Below are 6,614 nucleotides of genomic sequence, written 5' to 3'. Positions count from 1 at the left end.
AACTCGATGGAGAATTATCAACGTAGAGGTGGGCAGCTTCTCAACGACTGTGGTGATGCACTTGGAAAACTTCCAAGAGTCCTTCTTTCATTCTTTGACGTGGTGTGACAGTCTCCTGCTGTTTTGGAATGGGGGAGCGAGAAGGACCTATTTTAGGCTGCGATTATTCATTCGGCTAAACATTTTCTCTTTCCGGGTTTTTAAGACTCCTAAAATGCCAAGAAACAGATTCTAAATGGGTGGGAAGGGAATTAGGATGGGGTAACCTGGAAAGGCCTGTGGAATCCTGCTTCCGCATCTGAACCCCTTTGGATATTAGGATCGTCCCTTAAATGTGTACTTTTGGGCCCGGAGTCAGGCTCAGAACTGCAGAGGAGGGCTGACGGAAGCCGTTCCTCTTGGAGGGGATGGCGTGAGAGCTCAGGGTTGGATCCGCGCGGGCCGCCTGGCGGGCTGCGAGCGTCAAGGGCGCGGCTGCGGGCGGACCCCGGGGAGGGGCTTCGCGGAGGCGCCGCGGCCCTACCCGAGCGGGGCCGCCCGGGCTCGGCGCGCAGAGCGGCCGAGCGGGCGGTGGCGCTGCGGAGGCGGCGGCCGAGGCCGGCGGGCGCGGAGGAGGGGCCCGAGATCGGGGCGGCCCGCGGCAGCTGCCCGGGTGACGACTGCCGGCTGCGCGGCGCCCCGAGGAGTCCGAGCCGCAGGCCCCCGGCGACGCGGCCTCGCAAGCAGCCCTCGTCCTCGTCTCAACTCCGGGGCTGGGGAAATGGGCCCTCCGCACCGCGGGCCCTGCATCCCTTGCCGCCCGTAGGCCCGGGTGGCCCGCCGGCTTGTCACTGCCCCTCGCCCCAGTCGAGCCGTCCCCACCCCAGGTCCCCGGGAAGGAAGATGAGGGAGACGGGCCCGGCGATCGGCAGCCAGAGAAGCAGCAGCAGCAGCAGCAGCAGCAGCGGTCGGGGGAGGGTGTTTCGCCGTTTCCTCTCAGCCGCCAGGACAAGATGGCAGCGGCCGCCGAGAGGGGCTGAGCCCCGGCTGGGTGGCGCCGCCTGCTGAAGCGCTTGGCTCCGGGTCCCCGCACGGCCCCCGCGACCCACCCCGGACATGCTCAGGGCTGCGGCCGCCCGAAGCGGGGAGAGCGCGGGCCTCTAGGAAGGTAAGGAAGCCAGGCGAGGGCGGGTAGCTCGGCGTCATCGCGGGGGCCTCGGGGGCCGGGGGAACCCTCGGAGCGCCGCCGCTCCGTTTCCGCCCGGTTGTCCAGTGCGGCCGGCCCGGGCGGTTCCCGAAGGCCGGCGCCAAGCCAGGCCCGAGGCGGCCGGACGCGGGGACCGCGCGTGCTTTCCGCGCGCGCTTGGCGCAGCCTCCGGGAAGCCGCCTTGGCCGCGCCGGGCTGTCCCGGCCTTCCCCCAAGCCAAGGTTGCGCAACGGCTCTTCCCAGCAACCGAAGTTTTGTTTGGTCCCACGGGGGGCCCCCCGTTTCGGCTCGGCGGCTCTAGGCCGTCACTACGGAGACCTCGTTCCTTTCATTGATGGGAGCGGACACCAACGTGCACGCACGCCGCCGGAGCGCCCAGCCCGGTGGCTGCGCCGCGGAGGCTTGGTGGCCCTGTCACCGGCGTCGCGGGGCGGCGGGTTTGGAGGGTGTCAACTCTGGAGACGTGCGTGCGTGTGATTGTTGGGGAGGAGAAATGTGATCCGCGGCTTCGCGTCCCCAGCGGCGGCGGGAGGAAGGCGTGGCGGCCGCGCGGCGGGGCTGTTGCCGGCTTCTCTCGTTACGGCGGCGGCGGCCCTCTTCCCTTCGCGCTGGGGGGAGATTGGCGGAAAGGACACGGGACCAGAATGTCTGTTTTCCTGTCTGGGGGGAGACGGCTGTTGTAAAATGGTATGTGGATCTTGGGGGAAGCCTGTTGTTTCCTAGTCTTATCTGTGCTTGAGGGATTGCGCTGAAGGGTGTGTGCGTAAATTACCTTGGACCTGTTACAGAGTAGTCACAACATGTTCGGTCCTTGAACCGTGTTTTCACAACCTCTGGCTGGCCTGCTGGCGAATTTGTTTTTCCACCTGTCAGTTCGCAGCTTATAAGGAGCTTCTATTAGCATCAGCAGCAGCCGGTCCCCCACCCGCCTGCCCCCCTTAGGTTTCAGATTATGGCCTAGTTTACAGGGAAAACTCACGGTTTTACGGGTCTACTTTGTTTTGGTTGTCTCTGGTACAGGGCTGGAAAAGTTAGCTGGAAAACCAGTCTTCGTTTCTATGTACCTCCGAGTTGTTTGGAGATCTGCTGTTTTTTTATTTTTCTATTTTAGGTTTTTTTTTTTTCTTTCTGTAAGCTACAGCCTCTCAAGTGGGGCTACTAAGAACAATTTAACTTAATTTTCAGATTTTAATTGCCTGGTGATTGAAAAATTTTAAAGATTATTTTTTCTTTCTGATCAGATTATGAAAACATTTCTAGGTCTTTTGTTATTGTTTACCGAGAAAAATACGTTAATGTTTATCCACATTTACTATTTCAGAAACTGGGCAAGTCTCACCATATGTTTAATAAGTCTAGATTCTGCTTAGGTTTGCAAGTGCAGTGCTAATTTTATACAATGAGCAACGATAAGGTTTAAACAGGTCATGATTAAGCTTAGTATTTTAGGTAAACAGAATATGACTGGCCTTTAAAAAATTGTTTTGTTGTATTAGTTCCCCTGTCTTCATGACACTTAACAGTAATTGAAATTTAATCAAACAACCCAAATTCTTAATTTTTAAATGAACAAGATATTTCGAGGTATATTTGTGACTGCATTCATATAAAGTGCAGGGAGCTCATATTTATGAAATTTAGTGCTTAACCTGTGTCAGTTTATTTTTCTTATTTTATTTTTAATTTGTTATGGTAGATATACTGTAGAGATATATATCAGAAATGTCTGCTTTTTCAGTGTTTGGATATTTAATTGTATTTTAGGGATATTTTATTTCTTAGGTCCTCCTCTCCATCCTAGGAAATATATTTGCAAAAAGAAAAAATATTTTGGAGGATAGATAAAAATATAGCATCGGTGTTTTAAACAGGTAAGATGAGCTTGAAGTCTAGAACAGAACTGGCCATTAAATGTTTTAAATTTATATTTGGACATTGCTGACTACAGTAGCTAAACATACATATTAGGCAAGCAGATCATAACATGGTGAGACAGTCTTAGCATTTTGTCATAATGCTTTTTCCATTGAACTAGTCATTATCTTGTTTATAAACCAGCCATTGGCTTCTGGGCATGGGGTTTTTAGAGTCTCATTAAAGTAGATGGCTTCTATGAGATAATTCTTGTAAATGTGCTTGAGAAGAAGCTCAAGATTATACTCTGTTAATTTTTTTTGGATGATCTGTCATAGGATACCGTAAAGTAGGGTTGCAAATTACAGAGGTGGTTTCTGTAGCAAGTATACCATTTGACACATAGGTGTTTGTTTAGTGCCAGTGTTGAATGCATGCTTCCCTGCAAGTTCAAAAAGCAGTTGCTGTCAAATGACCTTCCTGATTGAAATTTTGCTTTTAAATATTTGCTGCATGAACACTGAAGGCATATGGAAAAGAGGAAGAAGAAAAATGTCAACCTCACAATGTGGAATTGTTAATCAAATGTAATTCATGCACATCCACTTCAATGGAATAATTGTTTGCATCTATGTTGCAGTGACTTATTCCATTAACTTTTGAAGTTACCTTTGGTTTTTTTGAGCTGGAGGAGTTAGCTTCCTAGTACAGTTCTCATTGCAACAGTTCTTCCAGTATGATAAGGTAGATGAGAATTGTCCTATTGGTGGTTGATTCAGAGGCATGGAAACATTGTTTCTATTGCAACTTCAGCTGAGCTTAGATAGGAAAAGATGTCCTGACAATGCTTCAAGGATGTTCCAAAAACTGGAATTTCTCTACTTTCCACGAGTTATTACTTGTGTCTTATATTTATTAGGGCACACAGGCTAATTTTGATACACAATTATTATTGCTGCCAAAGTAAGCATCCCCTTTGTAAAATTTGTGGGCTGCAGCTGTCTTGATTTTTTTCATGTCCAGAGTTCAGGCTTAGTGTTGCATGTTTAAGTTGGAAGCTACTTCTGAAGAGGGACTTTTATTGGTGTTTGTTTAGAGGCACTGCCCCTCCTCCACTCTAACTAGGATGTAGTATTATTTCTCTGGGAAAAGAGAACTTTCTCAGAACACTTGTCAGGAGGAAGGAATGTTTGCACATGATGTAAATATACAATGAAAGGAATTATCCTAAATGTCCTTACTGGCCCTAGAGTCATCTGCTTAAAAGTTATAACCTTCCCTCATACCTTTAAAAGGTTACAACTTGAAGAAGAATATGTGTTTGGAGCAGAAGTTTTAAATCATGGTAGGGTTTTTGTTTTTTGTTTTTTTAAAATTTCTTTTGGTTTTTCTAGACAGGGTTTCTCTGTGAAGTCCTGGCTGTCCTGGAACTTGCTCTGTAGATCAGACTAGCTTTGAACTTTAGAATCATCCTGCCTCTGCCTCCTAAGTGTTGGTATTAAAGGTGTGTGCTACCATCTTGACTTAATTACTTTTTAACAGACTACTTTGTGGTCAACTTAAGGAAGCAGTTAATTTCTTTTGCTTGTCTTGGTCTAATTAAGACTAGTTTGGGCAAAAGCAATATTAGAGTGCTTTTTCTGTCCAGCTCTATTGTGTTTTTCTGGATATTGTTAGTCATTCTGTGAGACCCTGACAAACTAGACACAGCAAAGAGGTGTATATTTACATATACATACACACATTATATATTGTATATATGTGTTTGCCAAACATGTCACTAAACAAAGGTCACACAGTTGCTTGTATGTTGAGACACCAAGGTGGTTGCCAGAGACCTAGGAGCTACTCATGTGCACGTGACAAGAACCAGAAGCATGCTGCTAGTGTCCACAATGATATTGTTAGGGTGGCTTTTGTCTTAGCAGATTTGCTTTAGGTCTCATGTAGCTCAGGGTGGCAGTGAACTCGTCCTCCTGCCTCTACTGCCCCAGTAATACCACTAGGTCTGGAAAACCAAGACAGCAATAACAAAACAACACAAATACAAAACAGTATAAAAGTGTATTACTTTTGGTATTACAGGGGTGTAGACTTTAAAAAGTGTCTCAGCTTACAGGTTTCTTAGAAACCAGAAGGGCAAAGGGTGTGAGCTGACCTACAGGATTCTATTTTGTTTTAAAAGAGCCTTAAAAGTAAAGCCAAAGTACAAATTTTATAGATCTTGTGTTTTCAGACTGAATTAAACCCCAGGTTTCTGATACCTGTCACACAATCCACTTCCCAAGGCAGACAGACATGCATTTATTTATATCTGTCTGTTCTGGGAGTGAGCCCAAGATCTCACACATTCAGCATTTTCTCTATAACTGAGTTATACCCCTAGCCTAATATTTTGTTTTTATTTATTTATGTAGATTGTTTTGTTTTGTTGTGTGTGTATAGATGTATTGTCTGCATAGTTATCTGTACCACTTGTGTGCCTGGTGTCTAGAGGCCAGAAGAGACACTGAATCTTCTAGAACTGGAGTTACAGATGGTTGGGAGCCACCATGTGGTTGCTAGGATTTGTACCTGGGTCCTCTGGAAGAGTGTCTACTGCTTTAGTTGCTGAGCTATCTCTCCAGCCTATCTTCTATTTTTGTATTTGACTGGGCCTTACTCTATAGCTCTGACGGGCCTTGAACTCTAATCCACCAGCTTCTGTCTCAGTGCCAGGATTACCAGTGCTAGAAAGAACACTTTCCTGAATCAATCTCATTAATCTCTTCCCCTACCACCTATCTCTCAGGTCTTTGAGACAGACTCCTGTAGTCCAGGCTGACCTCATACTTCTGCTTCCTCTGTTTCCATCTCAGCTCTGTGCCTAAGCCTAAGCATTTCAGTCTTCTCCCTATGGTCTCGCTATGCAGCACCGGCTAGCCTGGAGCTCAATATGAAGACCAGGCTAGCCTCAAACTCAAAGATATCCACCTGTTTCCACTGGACTAAACTTACTAATTTTTTTTTTCCCAGACAGGGTTTCTCTGTATAGCCTTGGCTGTCCTGGAACTCACTCTGCAGACCAGGTTGGCCTTGAGCTTATTCATTTTTTTTTTTTTTTAAGATTTATTTATTATATGTAAGTACACTGTAGTTGTCTTCAGACATTCCAGAAGAGGGCATCAGATCTTGTTATGGGTGGTTGTGAGCCACCATGTGGTTGCTGGGACTTGAACTCCGGACCTTCGGAAGAGCAGTCGGGTGCTCTTACCCACTGAGCCATCTCACCCGCCCTTATTCATTTTTTAAATGGTAGATTTCCATATTCATTTTTCCTTTGCATTTCTTTTACTGCTATCCTTAAAAAATGGTTTGTGCGTGTGCGTGTGTGTGTGTGTGTGTGTGTGTGTGTGTGTGTGTGACTTTCTTGCATATACATGTATGGCCATGTGTTTGGCATAGAACATGCATTCGGGACAATTTTAAGAGGTTGTACTTCTTCAACCACAAGATCCTTTGATTAATTTCAGGTTATCATGTTCCCTTCCCCCATCCTCTAATAAACCAAAAGGATTATGCCTTTTTTTTTTTT

The 6,614-nt window shown here is 46.9% G+C and overlaps 1 protein-coding gene across 5 annotated transcripts in view; it reads left to right on the top strand.

Moving 5' to 3' along the window:
* The first annotated feature begins 483 nt into the window (after positions 1 to 483).
* Positions 484 to 6,614, top strand: part of Hipk3 (homeodomain interacting protein kinase 3) — a 69,527-nt gene continuing 63,396 nt past the window's right edge. The window contains exon 1 of one of the 5 annotated variants that reach the window (XM_021195055.1): positions 484 to 1,147. The gene's annotated coding sequence lies outside the window, so the exon portion shown is untranslated. Of the gene's footprint in view, positions 1,148 to 1,554; positions 1,874 to 6,614 lie in introns of those variants that run through there. The other 4 variants (XM_021195058.1, XM_021195054.2, XM_029535884.1 and 1 more) reach the window with 4 other exon arrangements.

Source organism: Mus pahari, chromosome 3 (genome assembly GCF_900095145.1).
Source record: "Mus pahari chromosome 3, PAHARI_EIJ_v1.1, whole genome shotgun sequence".
Taxonomy (NCBI): Eukaryota; Metazoa; Chordata; class Mammalia; order Rodentia; family Muridae; genus Mus; species Mus pahari.
Note: the sequence above shows the minus strand (reverse complement) of the source record. Positions and strands in the feature narration are given on the sequence as shown.